We start from the raw sequence: 18854 nt of genomic DNA on the forward strand, positions 1-18854 counted from the left end.
TAATAATAATAATAATAATAATAATAATAATAAACTGTTGAGAAATAAACAATAATTAGAGAGCTACGTATCAAAATCTGGGAGATGTGGCCAAAGCAGTACTCAGGAAAATGCATATCCACAGATCCACTGATAACAAAACAAGAAAGACTGACATTAGGTGAATTAAGTTTTCAGCCTAAGAAGCTAGCAAGTGAATAGCAGAATAAATCCAAAGGAAGTATAAGCAGAAATTACTAAATATAAAAGCAGGAAAAAAATGAAAACAAATAAAACCCAGTAATAAATTTAATCAATCAAACCACATGATGATTGATTGAAGGAAAAGCAATAAAATAGACATTTTTTGGAAACTGTTATCAAAGAAAAAAAGGAAACAATAAAAATAACATTTGTAATAAGAACAACATATAGATATTTGAACAGGGAAAAAATACTAGGCACAACTTTACAGCAATAAGTAGAAAATTTAGACAAATAATGATGATACTTGTGAATGAAGTACAAATACCTACTACACATATAAAAAGATGAAAAACCAAATAGGTTTGGTTTCATTATATGGAATAATTTCCTAACAAGTTTGGATGGTCCATGAATGCGATGACCGGTGTTAGGAAGGGAGCAGCACAGGCTCAGATGCTGGCTGAGAGGTTGTCAGGAGAGATGAGGCTCGTGCTTTGGGGGGAACTGGAACAAAGAAGTCTCTGTTTCTTTGATTTCCATGATCCCCGTCCCTTAGCTGTTTGTTGTTTTCACCAATGGCCCTTGTTGTTATGGGTACCATAACAACATGTCTTAGAGACTCGCGGGCAGGGGAGAGGCAGTGGGTTTGCCTGGGCCTAGAAGAGGCCAGGAGGCCAGAGCAGAGGCCCCTTAACCTAAGCACCTTCTGGGTTTCCCTAGACACATGTGGGGATGCTTCTGGAATAACTGGGTCAAAGTCAGGGCTTGTCTAATAACTGGGCTCTGGGACAGGGCTCCCACATGGACAGGAAGTGACCAATCCACAGACTGGACCACATAGGCTGTGACTCACCAGTTGTGTGGGGCGCAGGTCACACCCCTGCTATGCCAGATACCACAACCGTAGGTCAGCTTGCCCATCTGCCAGATAGGCAGTGCCATGATGGGGGCTGGGCTGCGTGAGAAATCCCCATCCCTGTGGGACTGGAGAAGCAGGGGCCGACCTGAGCAAGGGTGGGGAGGGGCCACCATGTAGTGGAAAGAACCCACAAAGTTTGCCAGCCTTGGCATTCTGCTTAGGTTCTGCCCTCACCCCCAGCTCCATTCTGCCCACACACTCACAACGGCCCAGGGGAAATCTCACAGCCTTACCCAAGAATGGTCAGGCCAGTCAGGGCCAGTAAACACAGTAGGTGACACATCATTGCCATTCTGTTAGGCTTCCTTCTGACTGGGCTGGGACTGGCCAGCCAAGTCCCGGGGACTGGCTTTGGGCCATTCTGCTGCCAGTCAGGGTGGAGTCACTCTTCTTGGAAGGACACTACCTTCCCTGATGAAGGATATGAAATGCTTCTTTGTCCTCCTAAAGTTCTGGAGCATCCCAGAAAAGGCAAGACTGGGCAGCACAGAAAAGAGCATTTCTTTAAAAACAAAAACGTCAAAACCCCAAACATACCCAAAAAACTCCCTTCCTGTGTTACTCACACCTGTGATTCACACGGTTTACACCCTGAATGTTTCTGGGATCAGCCCGAACATCACTGACCTGGGTCAGCTCTCGCTGCCCCTTGCAGCCATGAAAATGTTCATCTCCCCGCTGACCTCTGTGTCCGATCTCCTGCCCTACCTCTAGGATCCCCAGCTGCCAAACAATACACATCTGAGCCCCTGTTTAAAGCGTTTTGGTGCTTGCACTGACTTCTAGCCAGTCTTACCCTGCGTTCCTATCACAGTCGATTCTGTGTATAGGTAGTTTAAGTGATTCCAGGAGGAAGTGGGGTATGACTCGGGGAAGAGGAAAATCCAAGGAAGAGAACCCTGAGGAAGTTATCTTGACAATGACGGGAGTACAGCCCAGCTCACCGACTGCCTGACGCCTGTTCCAGGTGTGCTAAGGGCTGTGGCAGGTGACAGGTGGCACTCTTCCACCACAGTGGCTCCACTCATCCAGGTATGTGGAAAACAGTATTTAATTAGTGAGTGGGAAAAGACTGAACAAATATTTGCATAAAAGAATTTCTGTTCACTCTGGGCAACTAACCTGGCAGGTTTTGTTTGTTTGTTGTTATTATTGTTGGTTGCTCTGGAGCAAGTGTGGCTGAGGACAAAGAAATAGGGTTCTCAGAAGATGAATGGAGTTGTTTGTTTGTGTTTCCTTATTTGCTAGGAGCTGATAATGCCCTGTTGCCCGGTGGATGACAACGCAGTGCTTGACAGGAAAGAGGTACTCAAAAGTCAAATGATCACATCCTTAGTTGCCCCAGAAATGAGTGGGAGTGGGAATATATTTGACTCCAGCCAGTAGTGAATGTCTCTGCTCAGGAAGTAGGTATCACTGGGCTCTCTGTGTGGCTTTAATACAGGACAGGCGCAAGTCAAGAACTCACAAATACAGAGACGAGGCAGAAACAGGAGCAGGTATGTGGAGATGGGGAGGTGGAGAAAGACAGGGATGTGAATATAAACATATAAGGACATATAGATGCAATTATAGTGATACAGTCATACATATATCAAGATGAATATAAACAGTAATAAATGCATTTAGAGAAAGAGATATACAGAAAAATATAAAGACACACACACACACACACACACACACACACACACACACACACACACGAGGTCTGACAATTAAGTTTGCGAACTCATCCTAGAAAAAGTGCTACATGCCTTATTGCTGAATATCACTACAGTCACCTTCGAAGTTCTCCCCTTGGGAAGCTATGCACTGATGCCAGTGCCTAGTCCACCCTTCAAGGCAATTTGGGAACTCTTTTTCTGGAATGGCCATCAGAGCTGTCATTGTATTACCCTTGATATCCTGAATGTCATCAAAATATCTTCCTTTCAATATTTCCTGTATCTTTGGGTAAAGAAAGAAGTCATTGGGGGCCAGATCAGGTGAATAGGGAGGATGTTCCAATACAGTTATTTGTTTACTGGCTAAAAACTCCCTTGCAGACAGTGCCGTGTGAGCTGGTGCATTATTGTGATGCAAGAGCCATGAATTGTTGGCATAAAGTTCAGGTCATCTAACTTTTTCACACAGCCTTTTTTTCAGCACTTCCAAATAGTAAACGTGGTTAACTGTTTGTCCAGTTGGTACAAATTCATGATGAATAATCCCTCTGATATCAAAAACGGTTAGCAACATCGTTTTGTCTCTGGATTTGGACTGACAGAACTTTTTTGTCGTGGAGAATTGGCTGACTTCCATTGTGCACTTTGACGCTTTGTTTCAGGGTCCTATTGGTACACCCATTGTTTCATCACCAGTGATAACACGGCCCAAAACATCGTCTGGCTTCTCCAAAAGGTCTTGGCAAATGTCGACTCTCCTTTGCTTTTGTTCATCGGTGAGCTCCTTCGGGACCATTTTTGCACACACCTTTCTCATATCAAGATTTTTGGTTAAGATTTTCCTGTTTCTCTACCAATGTTTACTTGGTCTGCTATGCTTCTCAGAGTCAATGACAATTTTGACACACAATTCGACAAATTTTTGCAATGTTTTCATCAGTTCTGCTCGTTACTGGCTGCCCTGGCCTCTCTTCATCAGCGATGCGTTCTCTCCCCTCAGAAAAACGTTTAATCCATTTGTACACTGCTATTTTCTTCATGGCATTATCCTCATAAACTTGGACTAACATGTCCCTGATTTCACTTCCACTCTTGCCAAGTTTAACAAGAAATTTAATGTTTGTTTATTGCTCTACTTCAAGCTCAGACATTCTCGCAACAGCACACAAAAACATGTAACAACAATAATGAACGCCACTCAGCAAGACACCAGCAAATATCAACACGAACCCGACTGTGAGACACTAATACACCAGGGTTATGAAACCTTACTGAGCTGTATATACAGAGCAGCCAACGTAAGCGCACAGTGGCAAGTTCATGAACTGAACTGCCAAACCTCCTATATACATATATTTGAGTTTATTTACCCAGGCATAGTGAGGTGGATGTTTTTCCTTTTTGCTTATTGACTATATTCTGCTTTTCCTAAAATGAACTTGCATCATGTGTCCAAAAACAAAGTTATTTTCTTAAGAAAAAACTAGAGTTATAAAAAAAAGTATAAAACAGTTTGCAGAAAAGGCTTTGAACTGGCAAACAGATTCAGTTATCTTCCATCTCGTTAGGGTGTTGAGGCAAATAGAGAGCTTCTAGCAATCATGAAAAAGGGGACATTGCATACCCTGGGGACATTTCAAAGCCACGCCCATGGTCCCAAACAGCTAATAAAGTATGTTGTTATGTTTCGGCTCTGTGAAATAGTTTACTACTGATAAGAGACTATGATGAACATCCAGTTTTCAACCAAGCTGTTTCAGTAGAGTACGGATTCTTTGTGGGTGTTCCTCATCCAAAAGGCTTTCACATGCATATTGCTTTCAGAACCTCCTTTAAATAAATGGTAGCGCCTGAATAGGTCCAAATTAAATGGACTCATTGTAAACAACTTTCATCCTTCGTAGGAGTATTTGAAACATGAAGCATCAAAAATTATTGCTAACCATATCTGAGCCCTAAGATAAGTTTAGAAGAGGCATTTATTAGTTGCCTGTTGCGTGTAAGAATTACCATAAACTTAGCAGCTTAACACAATGCCTCTTTGTTATCCTACACTTCTGTAGATCAGACATCTGGGCAGGCTGGGCTGGCTCTTATGCTCAGGATCTCACAAGGTTGAAATCAAGGTGTGGGCAGGGCTACATTCTTCTCTGGAGGTTCTCCTGGGGGAAGAACCCACTTCTACTCATAAGCTCCTTCAGATGTCGGCAGATTTCAATTCCTGGCTGTTGCAGGACCGAGGACCTATTCCTCACTGGCTGTTGACCTGGGGCTTCTCTCTCAGTTCCTGAATGCCACCAGCATTCCTTCTCATGTGGCCACCACAATCTGCAAACCAGGGACGGCCTGCCAAGGCATTCTCATGCTATGAATCTCTCTTTTTCTTCTACCTTCTTCTGCTGCTTTGTGAAGGGCTCGTGTGATTAGCTCAGGCCTGCCCAGAGCATCTCTGTTTTTTAAAGCTTACAGATTGGGAACTTTAATTATAATTGCAAAATTCCTTCATAGCAGTACCTAGGTTAGTGTTTGACTAACCGGGGGATAAGAATTTGGGGGGGAGGGAATCCATCTCTAAAATTCTGGCTACCACAGGCATGAACTATCCAGTTCAAGATGGACCGAATGCCCCACTGGAAAAAAAATAACTCAAAGTGCTATTTTCAGCATACAGAGAAAGTGTTAAAACGATGTTAAGTAATATTATATCTTTAAGCAATTACAATAATTTTAAGCAATTCATTTGTCTGCTCTTAGTTCTGTTATACCCCAGGGTTATCCTTCCTCCAAGCAAGAGAACTGGACTTTTCTTCTCCCATTCTATCACTCCCACATACTATGGGCTGCCTGGGAAATGTAAAATCCAGTGTTTACAGAACAGGTCCAGGAACTCTAGGGCAGTCCTCCCATGGAAGTCACAGGCGTGGGAAAGAACGGGAAGCACTCAGGGCTGGGCCCATACCCAGTAAGAGGGCTGCCAGAGGATCTGGACACAGTACTGAGAGCAACTACTGCACAGATGGAGGCAGAACCCCGGATAGAGCCAGCCTGGAGGGACTCAGCTCTTCCTTTCCTGGGCCTTGGCTTTGGTGCCTCAGACTGCAGGTTCCAGGGTGTTGTCAGGGCGCTGCTGGAGGCACAGGTTCAGACTGGGGCCTGGCACCAGTGACCTGGCACCTGAGGCCTGTGGAGAGAGCAGCTCACAGAGCCTGGGTGAGCAGGCTGCCAGCTCAGAGACGGGCAAGCCCAAGTCTAGTCTGAGGCTTGGGTTGTTGGAGGCTGATACACCAAGATGGGGGAAACTGGAAAAGGGCTTTCTTGTCCTCGTCACTCTTGGACCAATCCCCTTGATACCACAGTTTGCTCTTCTCATTCCCACAACTACATTCTCCCAGGCCCACGGCGGGGTGTTCCTTGTGTCATACCTGCAGCCTACTCCTTTGTGGTACTTCTGGCAGCAGCTCCCCTCAAGGTACAATGCTTGCTCCCTGCCCAGCTCTCATGCCCCGTGGGCCTGCCCATGTGGCACCCGTTTTCACAACAGATCCCGGTTATGCCCGCCCTGCAGTGGACTCTGTTGTAGGCCCTCCTTTGACCAGCATTGTGCACACATCCCCTGCCAGCTTTGCTGTGGATGGCTGCCACCAGCAACCTTCAGAAGATTGCCCTTGGGGCGCAGGAGCCTCCAGGACTGCTTGGAGGGCTGGAAGTATGCAGGAGTTTTAAGTTCCTCTTCATCTGGTCAGTAGCCAAAGACTGGTGTAGAGTACAAGAGCACAGTTCCTTTGCCCTGCCTCTTAAAAACAACCCATTCTTTGTGACTATAGTGCCCATTTATTATATTAAATTTTTATTTTTTTTTAAATTTTTTTTTAAGGAGGGTGCAACTCACAAGGGTCCATGTGGGGATGGAACCGGCCACCTTGGTGCTACCAGCACCAAACTCTAACCAAATGAGCTAACCGGCCACCTCAAATTTTTATTGATATTTAGGCCTTTTTTGGGGGTAGTCTTTTTGTTTCACTGATTTCTCTTTTGATGCATTGCGTGTTTTAATTTCTGTAGTTTTATAATGCCATTTAATATCAAAAGGGGTAAGTACTCCCTCAAGATTCTCCCTTGAAATGTTTTCTGGCTATTATCATCCCTTTAATTTTTGATAAATTTGAGAATCACTTTGTCAAGTCTTCCTTACCCCTTCTATGTGATTTTGATTAGAAGGGGATTGCATTTGTAGATAAATGTATATCTCTTTACAATATGAGACTTACTAGTTTAATACAATCTTTTAAGTATCTCAGTCAGATTTTGTGATTTTCTTCACATTTATTCAGTAAATTCCTACTAATTTGATCTCCAAGTATTTTGTTTCATAGTTTTATGAATAAGACCTTTATTTTATTATGTTTTCTAATCATTATTGTAGTAGAGTAGAAGGGCTCTTGATTTTGATATTCTTTGTAACTATGAACCCCACTGAACTCTTAAAAATCTCTTAGTTTTCATAGGTTGCATTCTACTTATTCACAAATTATATTTAGTCTCTCACTCTCTTCCCCTTTTTTTAAACCAATTTTATACTTCTCATTTCTACAGCAAGAGTGAAACTTGCTCTGTTAACCAATACAATTTTCATTTCCACTATTTTCGGTGATCTCATGATCACTTTTCTCCAGCTTGGCAGCAGCTAGGATATTCTGTGCCTACTGGCTTAGGGAAGGGATGTCACAGAAAAATGCACAGAAAAAGGAAGTCAAGTGCTTGGAATTTTTAGTTTCAAATGTCTTTATTAGAGTTAGAAGAGCAGAGGAGGTGACCAAACCTTTATACCAGGTTATTCAGGGTGGCCTCTGGACCACTGCTGAGCCATGAGCATTTTGTCACTGGCCCATGAGTTAAGTACAGATATTGACAGCAAACATTTAGAAACTTATAGTCATTTGATATTGCCCCAATATTCAAATGCATGAATGGCAGACTCACCTCACTGAACACTGTATACACCAAAAATATTAATCCATGACAATCGGAAGTAAAACAAAAGGATCTTCACCACAAACTGTTTGATCTTTAGATTAACTTCTTCTTCTTCTTCTTCTTTTTTTTTTTTTTTAAAGATTTTATTGGAGAAGGGGAACAGGACTTTATTGGGGAACAGTGTGTACTTCCAGGACTTTCTCTCTCTTTTTTTTTTTTTCCAAATCAAGTTGTTGTCCTTTCAATCTTAGTTGTGGAGGGTGCCATTCAGCTTCAAGTTGTTGTCCTTTAAGTCTTAGTTGTGGAGGCTGCAGCTCAGCTCCAGGTCCAGTTGCCGTTGCTAGTTGCAGGGGGTGCAGCCCACCATCCCTTGCGGGAGTCAAACTGGCAACCTTGTGGTTGAGAAGACGTGCTCCAACCAACTGAGCCATCTGGGAGCTCAGCGGCAGCTCAGCTCAAGGTGCCGTGTTCAATCTTAGTTGCAGGGGGCGCTGCCCACCAATCCCTTGCAGGACTCGAGGAATTGAACTGGCAACCTTGTGGTTGAGAGCCCACTGGCCCATGTGGGAATCGAACCGGCAGCCTTTGGAGTTAGGAGCATGGAGCTCCAACCGCCTGAGTCTCCGGGCCGCCCCTAGATTAACTTCTTTAGTCAATATATTTTAGTTTAACACTTCTTTAGATTAACTAAAAGCGTCTGGATTCAGAGAAAAAAGGAGAATTAGAAGGAAGCAAGTGGGTTCAAAACGTCAACGTGTCTGTCCCTGCATCCTGTCCCCTTCCCACAGAAGCCCAAGCATTACCATAAATGGAGGGTGGGGGATGGGAGGGGAGAGCTGCCAGCAGGACAAGAGATATCCTCGACAGACTGGGAAATTGGAATCGGAAGGGACCCACGCCCTTTTTCTAACTGGAGCCTGGGAAGCAACAAGATCCTGTCATTTCTTTGAGAAACGAAAAGGCTATGAGCAGAACTGGACAGCTGGATCGGAGACAGCCCACATAGTTCCCACGCACCCCAGCAAGGGGTTGGGAGTAGCAGAATAATTTGATGTGTGTCCAGAAGGGGCCCAAAGGTAGTAAAGAACCTTGGACACTCCCACTAGGTAGGCACAAAGGGCCACCTCCTGCCCTCATGTGCCCAGAAGGGATGCAGAAGTTGCTGAGAGATGGAGACCTTAAGAAAATGTGCCACTGAGAACAGGGGACACCACAGCTACGTGTATGGTTATACACCTGAGGTCTAGACAAGACAAAGTACATCTCAGCAAATGACAGTGTGGACACACAAGGGCCAGATGCTTCCTCTCCCTGGAGGCCTTGAGACTACTGGACCTCCCCTTCTCCAACTGATGGTAAATCTGGCAGGAAGAGGAACACTCACTCATGATCAAGAGTAAAGTTCAATCATCTGACAGAATTGTGACTCCTTATTGAAGTTCAATGGAATTATTTAGAAAAGCAGAACAAATTGGAACCTTACTTCTTTCAAACTTGAGTCTCTCAACCGAGAGTCATGTCTGCTTTGCTTTGTTTAACCAGAATGACAAATGTTAGTGGGCATCTTTACTTTATTGCTGATTTTAATGGAAATGCATATGGTATTTTACTGTATTCCACTTGCTATTGATTCTTCATATTTTTTTTATGACATTAAGGTTTACCTATTTGAAGTTGGCTAGAGAGATTTAGTTCATCTCTTATTAAATAAAGAATAAATGTCAAATTGTATCTAGTGCCTTTTTGGCATCTGTCAAGATGGTCATATGATTTCCCCCCTTTAACCTATTAAGGTAATTTAGCACACAAAAGCTTTTCTGATTATAACTTTGTCTATTTGTGTTAACCCACAGCTGGGATTTGATCTTATAATTTATTTATAACTTTAAAATTAATAGTCTTAAATGTTTGGTGTACTTTTTAAAAACATTCATTTGGACAAGCTTTGATATGGGGGCTATACTAGGCTTATAAAATGAAGTGGTTTCTAAACTTTTCTTATGCTCTAGATTCTAGTATGGAAAAATTATCTAGTTTTTCTTGAAGATTTGCTAGAAATTTTCCACACTATTGTCCATTTGGGTCTGAAAATTTGGGGGAATAAGACCTTTGAGGACCTTTTCCTATTTTCTAGAGCCAGTAGATCTATTCAGGTTTTCCATTTCTTCCTGAGTCAATTTTAGTAATTTATATTTTATTTTTAAAAATATATTTCACTTCCATTTTTAAACTCTCACATAAGTTGTACCTAATAATCTCTTCTCTGAGCATCTAGCCCTGAATCCTCAGTTTGATCTGAAAGCAGTATTCTTAGACCCCCAGGTGGTCTCCTCCAATCTCATCACAAATATAAATCTTCTTTTTGTACAAGTTTCCTGTTACTAGAAGCAAGTAATTCTCCTGCTCCATTTTCTCCTCTAATTCTCCTGCTCCATTTTCTTTTGTGTTCCTGAATCTTTTCACAAGCCTAGTGCCTCCTCTTGTCTTTATCCTAAAGGGTCTGGTCTGTTTTTGTCGTGTCAGGAGTTTCATGGGCTTGATCAAAGACTGGGGTTTCCTGTCCTACTCTCCCAGTTTCAGAGCTTATTTACCAGATTTAGAGAATAAGCTGAGTGAAGAGAAGAGCTGGACCCCCAGTAGGAGTAGGGAACAGTAGGCTACTCTTTCCCACAGCACAGAGGGTTCTCCAAGATCTCACCTGCCTGCATCCTCTCCTTAGGCCCTACCAGCCATTAAGAAGTCAAGCAGTTCTCAGGCCACATCTGCTTTGTCACCCTGTACCATGCTGCCCCTGCTGCTACATCTGTCCAGGATGCCCATGTCGTGTTTCTAGACTTGGGAGGTGCTTCCTTGAATTTTTACTTTTTTTTTTTTTTTTTTTTAAAGATTTTATTGGGGAAGGGGAACAGGATTTATTGGGGAAGTGTGTAGTTTTCCAGGATTTTTTCCAAGTTGTTGTCCTTTCAATCTTAGTTGTGGAGGGTGCCGTTCAGCTTCAAGTTGTTGTCCTTTCAGTCTTAGTTGTGGAGGGCGCAGTTCAGCTCCAGGTCCAGTTGCCGTTGCTAATTGCAGGGGGTGCAGCCCACCATCCCTTGCTGGAGTTGAATCAGCAACCTTGTGGTTGAGAGGACGCGCTCCAACCAACAGCCATCTGGGAACTCAGTGGCAGCTCAGCTCAAGGTGCCGTGTTCAATCATTAGTTGCAGGAGGCGCTGCCCACCACCCGTTGCAGGAAATTGAACCTGGCAACCTTGTGGTTGAGAGCCCACTGGCCCATGTGGGAATCGAACCGGCAGCCTTCGGAGTTAGAAGCACGGAGCTCCAACCACCTGAGCCACCGGGCCGGCCCTATACTTTTTATGTATGCATTTTTTTCTGGAAGAATACAATGTCAAACTGTTAATGTAACCTTTTCTTAATACAATTCCATATTTAAATAAATTATTATTTTTCAATGCCGGAAAAATGACCAGGTAGCAGGAGAACCCCAAGCTGAGTCCAGATGACTAGACACACTCTCAGTCTTGGCTGTGTCCAGAGAGATTTCAACATGCAGTTTTCTCCTTCCTGGACCACAGGCAACCTTCTTGCAGACTGTCAAACACAAGGTTTTGAACCTCAGTACCAAATCTCTGCCAGGTCTGGCTCTGCACATTCCAGGGGTTTTCTAAGGATCTCAAAGAGTAATAGGACTTAAAAAACTAATTATTTTTTAAAAATTTTATTGGGAATATTGGGGAATGGCGTGTTTCTCCAGGGCCCATCAGCTCCAAGTCATTGTCCTTCAATCTAGTTGTGGAGGGCGCAGCTCAGCTCTAGGTCCAGTTGCCGTTTTCAATCTTTAGTTGCAGGGGCCACAGTCCACCATCCCAAGTGGGAATTGAACTGGCAACCTTGTTGTTGAGAGCTCACGCTCTAACCAACTGAGCCATCCGACCGCCCCTCCGGCAGCTCAGCAGCAGCTCGTTGTCTTCAATTTAGTTGTGGAGGGCACAGCTCACTGGCCCATGTAGGAATCGAACCGGCAACCCTGTTTTTCAGAGATCACACTCTAACCAACTGAGCCATCCAGCTGCCCCCAAAACCTAATTCTTAAAAAACTTCAAACACAATTAGTTTTAATTGAATTTCCCTTTAAAAAAAATACGGTATGTTCAATGGAAGATAAAGGTTTGAAAAGGGGGAAGCTAGTCCTGTTTGAGAGAGTGCCATAAAATGTATTTATTGAGCACTTTTGGTACATATGCCAATGAGTAAAGGAGTGCTCATGTCTCCTAACTTGGCTAGGTCAACAGAAGTGTGAGCACAGGCCAAGGGACCAGATCTAGCAACTGAGAGTGGACACTGGTGGTAGAAGGTTAAGCAGCAAGCAATGAAGCAGGATCTACATACGGGTGGTGGGAACTCAGCAGAATCTAGGCCCTGGCAGGGTCGGGCGAGAAGGGAACATGTGTACCAGCAAAGAGCTCATGCACGCAGGAGAGCAGGAAGGACGTCTCAGGAAATAGGGCCAAACATAAGGACTGCGTGAGGCAAGAGCAACAAGATGAGGGCTCAGGGACCGAAGTCACAACTCACTTTCCCTCCCATTTGTGACACAGAAAGCAAAGAGAAAAAACGTTTGTGCCTTGCCTGGCTATGACATTGGCCGCCGGGGTCCTTTCACCCAGGATGAACACAGACCATAGGAGAGCAGTTGATCTGCTCAGGGGCAGAGACTGAGCAAACCTTCCCACTCTGACCACACTCCCAATTACCAGAGAACAATGACTCCTGATCACAGGGGGGAAAGCAACACTTTATAATACAGAGCCCCCAAAACTCAGGGAACTGCTGTACCTCTGAAAGTGGGGGTAGAGGTGAAATATACATGAATGGGTTGGCTAAAAGTACTTAAGAATTAGTTTTTGTGTGTTTACTTTATGAAAAGACATCAAGCTTCTGTGTACTTGTCTACATGTATACTACACTTCGGTAAAAAGTAAAAGGAGTTAAACCCTACCTCTGCTCCCCAACACTGAGCAACAGGGCAAAGATCACTCCCATACGCCGGCAAAAATCTCAGTTTATTCTTTGGAGAGTGTTTTGAAACCAGGATTTTGACTGAGAGGTTGGGCGATACCATCTACGGCTGAGGTGGGAGCACCATACTGAGAAGGGCGTGGGGGTAAGTAGAAGTCTATATACTGAGTGTTGAGACTCCCAGCCTTCTTCAACAACCTGGTTCCCAGACGTCAGTGGCCAGTCCTGTCTGAGAAAGATCAGTCCAGGGAAAGAGATAAGGTTACTGATAGTATTTCCTAATGAATGACCCTGGCAGTGTCTCACAGACAATCCCACAAGGCCCTCTCACGGGCACAGAGCTCCACTGGGTTTTGTTATCTTCACTCTTTAACATGAGCTGACAGCCAAGGATCACCTGAAAGAGAGAGACTGAAGCAAAGAAACAGAAAGAGCAACATAGCCTTTCTTTCCTTCTGGCCGCAGCCATTAGGTAAGCCAAGATGGGCGCTTACAAGTACATCCAGGAGCTACAAAGAAGCAGTTGATGTAATGCACTTTCTTCTTCAGGGGCACTGTCTGCAGTACCGCCAGTTCTCTGTACTCCACAGTCCCCGTCCTCCTTCCCCCGGCCCAATAAAGCGCATAGGCTGGGATATGACGACAAACTAGGTTATGTCATATATCGGATTCACGTGCGCCGTGGTGGCCACAAACGCCGGGTTCCTCAGGGTGGAACCTATGTCAAGCCTGTCCATGATGGTGTTAACCAGCTGAAGTTCATTGGAAGCCTTCAGTGTGCTGCCCAGGAGCGAGCTGGACACCACTGAGAGGCTGTGAGAGTCCTGAATTCTTACTGAGTTGGTGAACATTCCACATACAAATTCTTTGAGGTTATTATCATTGATCCATTCCGTAAAGCTGTCAGACGGAATCCTGACACCCAGTGGCTCACCAAACCAGTCCCCAAGTGCAGGGTGATGCGAAAGCCGAGATCCTCGGGCTGCAACAGCTGTGGCCTTGGAAAGGGCCACAAGTTCCACCACATCATCGGTGGTTCTCGCCGTGCAGCTTGGAGAAGGCGCGATACTCTCCAAGGTCCACCATCAGCGCTAGTATAAGTAATGGTTGTAAAATACTTACCTAATAAACAATTTAGGTGGAAGAAAGAAAGAAAGAAAAAGCAACATATAGTAAAGGCATGAAGGGAGAAGGAAACTTTAAAAATAAATTACGAATATCCTCAAAGAGATGCATTCATTCATCGTTTCACTCAACAAAGATTATTGGTGCCCCATATGCCAAGCATGGTTCTCAAGTGCTGGGAACATCAGTCTACAAAACAGACAGGTCTGCCCTTATAAACTGATATTCTAACTGGGGTGGCGTGACGGAGTGGAACGGTACAGAGAACAATGAAGAAAACACATAGTAAACAAGTAAAATTAAATACTCGTAAACAAGTAAACAAGTAAAATTAAAACAAAATGACAACTGCTATGAAGGGCAACCACAGTGCTGCTGTTAGAATGGATGGCATGGAAGTGTGGGCCGCTTGTAGCATTAAACAGAGGCCAGGGCAGGCCTTACTGAGATGTGATTTGAGCAAAGTCTTGAAGGAGTGAGGGATTCTAGGCAGAAGGAACAGCTAAAGCCAAGCCCTAAGGTGGGAGTGTGCCCGGGACAGTCAGGGTACACGCGGAGGCTGGTGTGCCGGGAGCAGAGAGAATGGAGCTAGAGCAGCTGACAACAGGACGAGAAGTCAGGTTGAGCCCTGCCAGCCACTGCAGGGTTGCGGGCTTTTACTGTTAGTCACACGTGAAGGCACCATGGGATTCTCACAGGAATGACATGATGTGACATATTTTAAATGAATCATTCTGACTGCTATGCTTATTATGTGAATATTTTATGTTGATAAGAGAATATATTGACATAAGATGTTATGGACACAAAATAAAAATTTATTGCTATAGAAAGAACAGCCAGTACAATCTTTGGGCATTAAAATCATGAGAGCAAAACAAAAACCAAAACTACAACAGATGAGTTGGAAGGTAGACTGAGGAAATCTTCCATAAAGATCAAAAAGACAAAATGTGGAAAATAGGAGAGAAAAGATAAGGACTAGCACCTACAAAAAAGCAAGTTCAGATGTAGAAAACAGACATTTGAATGAAGGAAATTATCAAATTAATTTCAGAAAATTCCCTAATACTAAAAGACATTTCCAGACTCAAAGGGCCCAGAACACCTGGCAAAATGGATAACGGGTACTGGATCAAAACAGACCGAGACATGTCATTGTGAAATTTCAGGACACTGGAGACAATCCTACAAATATCTGGAGAAAAATAACAGCAAAATTAAAAACCTAGACTCAGTGGCACCAGACATCTTCACAGATGTCACCCGGGAAACCTAAAAGCACTTCAGTTACATCGTCACTTCTGAGGAACAAGGAACAGACAGAGAACAGGACAGCAGGCCCCAGCGAGTTCAAGATGAAATGGATGGAATACTGGGAGATACCTAGAAATGGCAGCAGTTTGAATTAGCGATAGGTACATAGAAAATTATGTCAACAAAAAAAAGATTGTTAACTTCAGGGAAAGCAAAGTTGTGCTAGAAGGGAAAAGTAAGTCATAATATATGTCCTGGCTTAGCTGTAAATAGGGTTTATATAAATTCTCAGTAATGGCAACAATCAACATTGACCCAACTAAAATGACAAAATTATACCAAGAAAATGGAGGGGCTGAAAGTATGTGAGTATGATGGGGACGAGAAGGAACAAAGCGAAATCTCCATCTTCCATTGGATAAAGTCAGTTGACTAGGCCTCATACTGAAAATTGTGAAGTGGTAATATAAATACTTCATGTGGAGGTACCAAAGTCAGTACAAAGATTCAGCTGGAAGAATTGGTTGTTATCTCTTGGAGAGCGAGGGCGGAGGGGTTGCAGAGAACTACTGGTTTTCATAACGAGTTTGGCAGAACTATTTGACTTTTTAGAAGTATGTGCATTGGTAATTTTGAGAAAAATACAACACAATTTTTAAAACTACTTAAGTTTCTCATTCCTTAGCTGGTGACAACCTAGAACTGTCACCTAGGCAACCTTAATCCCCACATCTCTCAAGGCCCAGCCCCGGGGCCCCAGACCACAGCACTCGTTACCAGTTTGGTGACAGCCCAAGTTCCCTGCCACCAGCCCTTGGTCTAGCTTGAGCCCTGTCTCAGCCAGACCTTTCCATAGCCTCTTGAGCTTCTTTTCCTCTCCAATCCACTTAGCAGAGCAGTAATTTTCTAAATTACTCATTTATTAGTATTATTTATTACATCTGTTTAACTAGTTCAGATATAGATCTTTCTCCTAAGTAAGTTGCAAACTTCTGAAATGGAAGATTCCATTTTGATGTCTAGCGAAGTGTTAATGTCTATAGTAGATGCCCTAAAAATGTTTCATGGATAAAAGTAGAATGCAAGGTGAATAGGCAAATTAGTCTGGAGAGACCAAGATTAGATTAAAACTGTGACTGATAACAGTTAATACATGTGGAGGACCTAATTGTATCAAGATCTGCTTTTCAAAGCTCAGTGGTCGACTTTTTTGGTTAATGTTTAAGTTGACTTGCTTATTTAATAGAGATATTTTGACCCCACAGTACTCTCAAGTATCAAGTTCCAATGACCTTGTTCTTGGTAAGTAAACGTGGGTCCACCCTGCCAACACCCTACGTGACTTTATAGACTTTGTGCCTGCCTTGTTTTTCTAGATTGCAAAATCCTAATCTCTGTGCCTTGACAGATTAACTTCTTTTACTGTCAGTGGGTAAGACCAGAGAAGAAAGAAGACTCCCTGGTCCTTTGCAGAGGCGGGATGCGAACACCTGGGAGAGCAACACAGTGGAAGATCATCTCGAGTCAATGTTCAGAATGAGGAGTCCTTCTTCTTGCGCCAGCATCATTCCATGGCTCTTTTGGTCTGTGGTTTCGCTCTCCATTACAGGGGGGAAACACCTGGTATTTTTTGACATCCCCAAGGGGAAAGGAATTTAATGAGAGAGCAAGGTAACTAAGGTGGCTTGATTTGGTTTATGACCCTTGGGAGGTCAGCAGAAAGTCAAGGCTGTGATTGCCCCTCTACCAACTTCCCTCACCGCATCAGTAACAGGAGGTTCTTCTGTGCCAGCTAGCAGGGGCTTTGCATGACCACGGAGAAGGGGCTTGCAGGTGGTTGTGAGGCGGGGCTCACTGGCCTGAGCAGAGGGTACCAGGCATAGACTTGACTGGGTAGCACCAATTGTGGAGTAGCTGGCCTTCCAGGCAGCGGATGGAGAATCACTTCGGAAAGTCTGAATCAAATGGTACCAGCCCATCTGTCGATAGCCCAAAGGAACAGTGTCCTGGGATGGAAATGCACTATCAGCTTTGGATCTTCATTCAATAAACCTAAGTGACCACACGCACTGTGCTAGACTTTGAGGGACCACCAGACACTCTTGGCCCTTAACGAAGAAAATAAGCAGGTTGAGTACAAAAGTAACCAAGCAGTGGTGGGGACTGCAATGAACTGGAGAATTTTGCTCAGTTAAAGCTGCTTCACTATCTTGCTCCAGATGGTTGTAACCTCTCAGTAACAAAGAAAAATCTATTCATTTTTCAAGAAAAGCCAAAAATCAAGATCATGAGAACCATTCCACTTGTAAAAGCAAAATGCAGGCCAATATGTAGCCACTAGTTTGCAAACTCTGCCCCTTGCTAACCAAACCCTATCTTTTCCTGTCGTACCTTCAGCACCTGACAATTCCTGGCAGAAAGGAAGGAGTCAATAGGTTTCTGGCACATTAACCAGGTGAAACTCATCCAGAGGCAATGACCTGGAATCCTTATCATATGCAAAACAGCTGATACAACTGGGAGGATTTTTTAGCCTTGGAAATGACTGAGAGGCATAACAGTTGTCACAAATAAAAAACTCTTCTAAAGCTAGGACACATGGTTTGGGCAACACTTCAAGGTTGGAGATAGAGGAGCAGGGAGAAGGCTGCTTTTAGGTAAAATACACTTTTGGCGACTGACCTTCATCCCCACTACTACTATCCATACCTCTGTCCCATTTCCGTCAAGCACCTAAAGGCATTTGGCTTTCATACTTAGTAAGGGGAACTCAGGCTTTTCCTAAATTTGAGTTGCAAATATCCAATCTATATTACCTAGGAATCTTACCCAACTCTGGGTTTTCCCAAGGTTAAAATGAAATAGAATATGTAATGGAAGTGCTTAGCACAACATTGGACAAAGGGTTCAAGAAACATTCATCATTATGGTGGTTTAGACGTTTCCTAAAAAGCACCAGAATATACAATTACTGTCAATGCATCATTGCAGGGAATCCAATTTTGGCTTAATAAATAATACTCCTGTAACATTCCAACTTGGAGTTAGATTATGAGCCTGAATGTTCAAGTAGAACAGCAAGGGCCATTCCTCACGAAAGGCGATTCTTGCTCTAGGAATCTGACTTTTGTGGTCTCTGCTCTGAGGACCCTATGATTACACACACAGCGTGGAAAACTACACTTATAATGTACATTAAAAAGAATGTGGGGCCGGCCCGGTGGCTCAGGCAGTTAGAGGTCCATGCTCCTAACTCCAAAGGCTGCTGGTTTGATTCCCACATGGGCCAGTGGGCTCTCAACCACAAGGTTGCCAGTACGACTCCCACAAGGGATGGTGGGCTGCACCCCGTCCAACTAACAGCAACTGGACCTGGAGCTGAGCTGCGCCCTCCACAACTAAGACTGAAAGGACAACAACTTGAAGCTGAACGGCACCCTCCACAACTAAGATTGAAAGGACAACATTACTTGGAAAAAAGTCCTGGAAGTACATACTGTTCCCCAATAAAGTCCTGTTTCCCTTCCACAATAAAATCTTTAAAATAAATAAATAAAAAGAACTAAGAAGCCAGTCATGTTGTACGATTCCATGTACATGAAATGTCCAGAATCGCCACATCTATAGACACAGAGAGTAGATTAGTGGCTGCCTAGGGCCAGGGTGGAAATGAAGACAGGAATGGGGAGTGACTGTCAATGGGTCTG

This window comes from Rhinolophus ferrumequinum, chromosome 23 (genome assembly GCF_004115265.2).
Source record: "Rhinolophus ferrumequinum isolate MPI-CBG mRhiFer1 chromosome 23, mRhiFer1_v1.p, whole genome shotgun sequence".
Classification (NCBI taxonomy): domain Eukaryota; kingdom Metazoa; phylum Chordata; class Mammalia; order Chiroptera; family Rhinolophidae; genus Rhinolophus; species Rhinolophus ferrumequinum.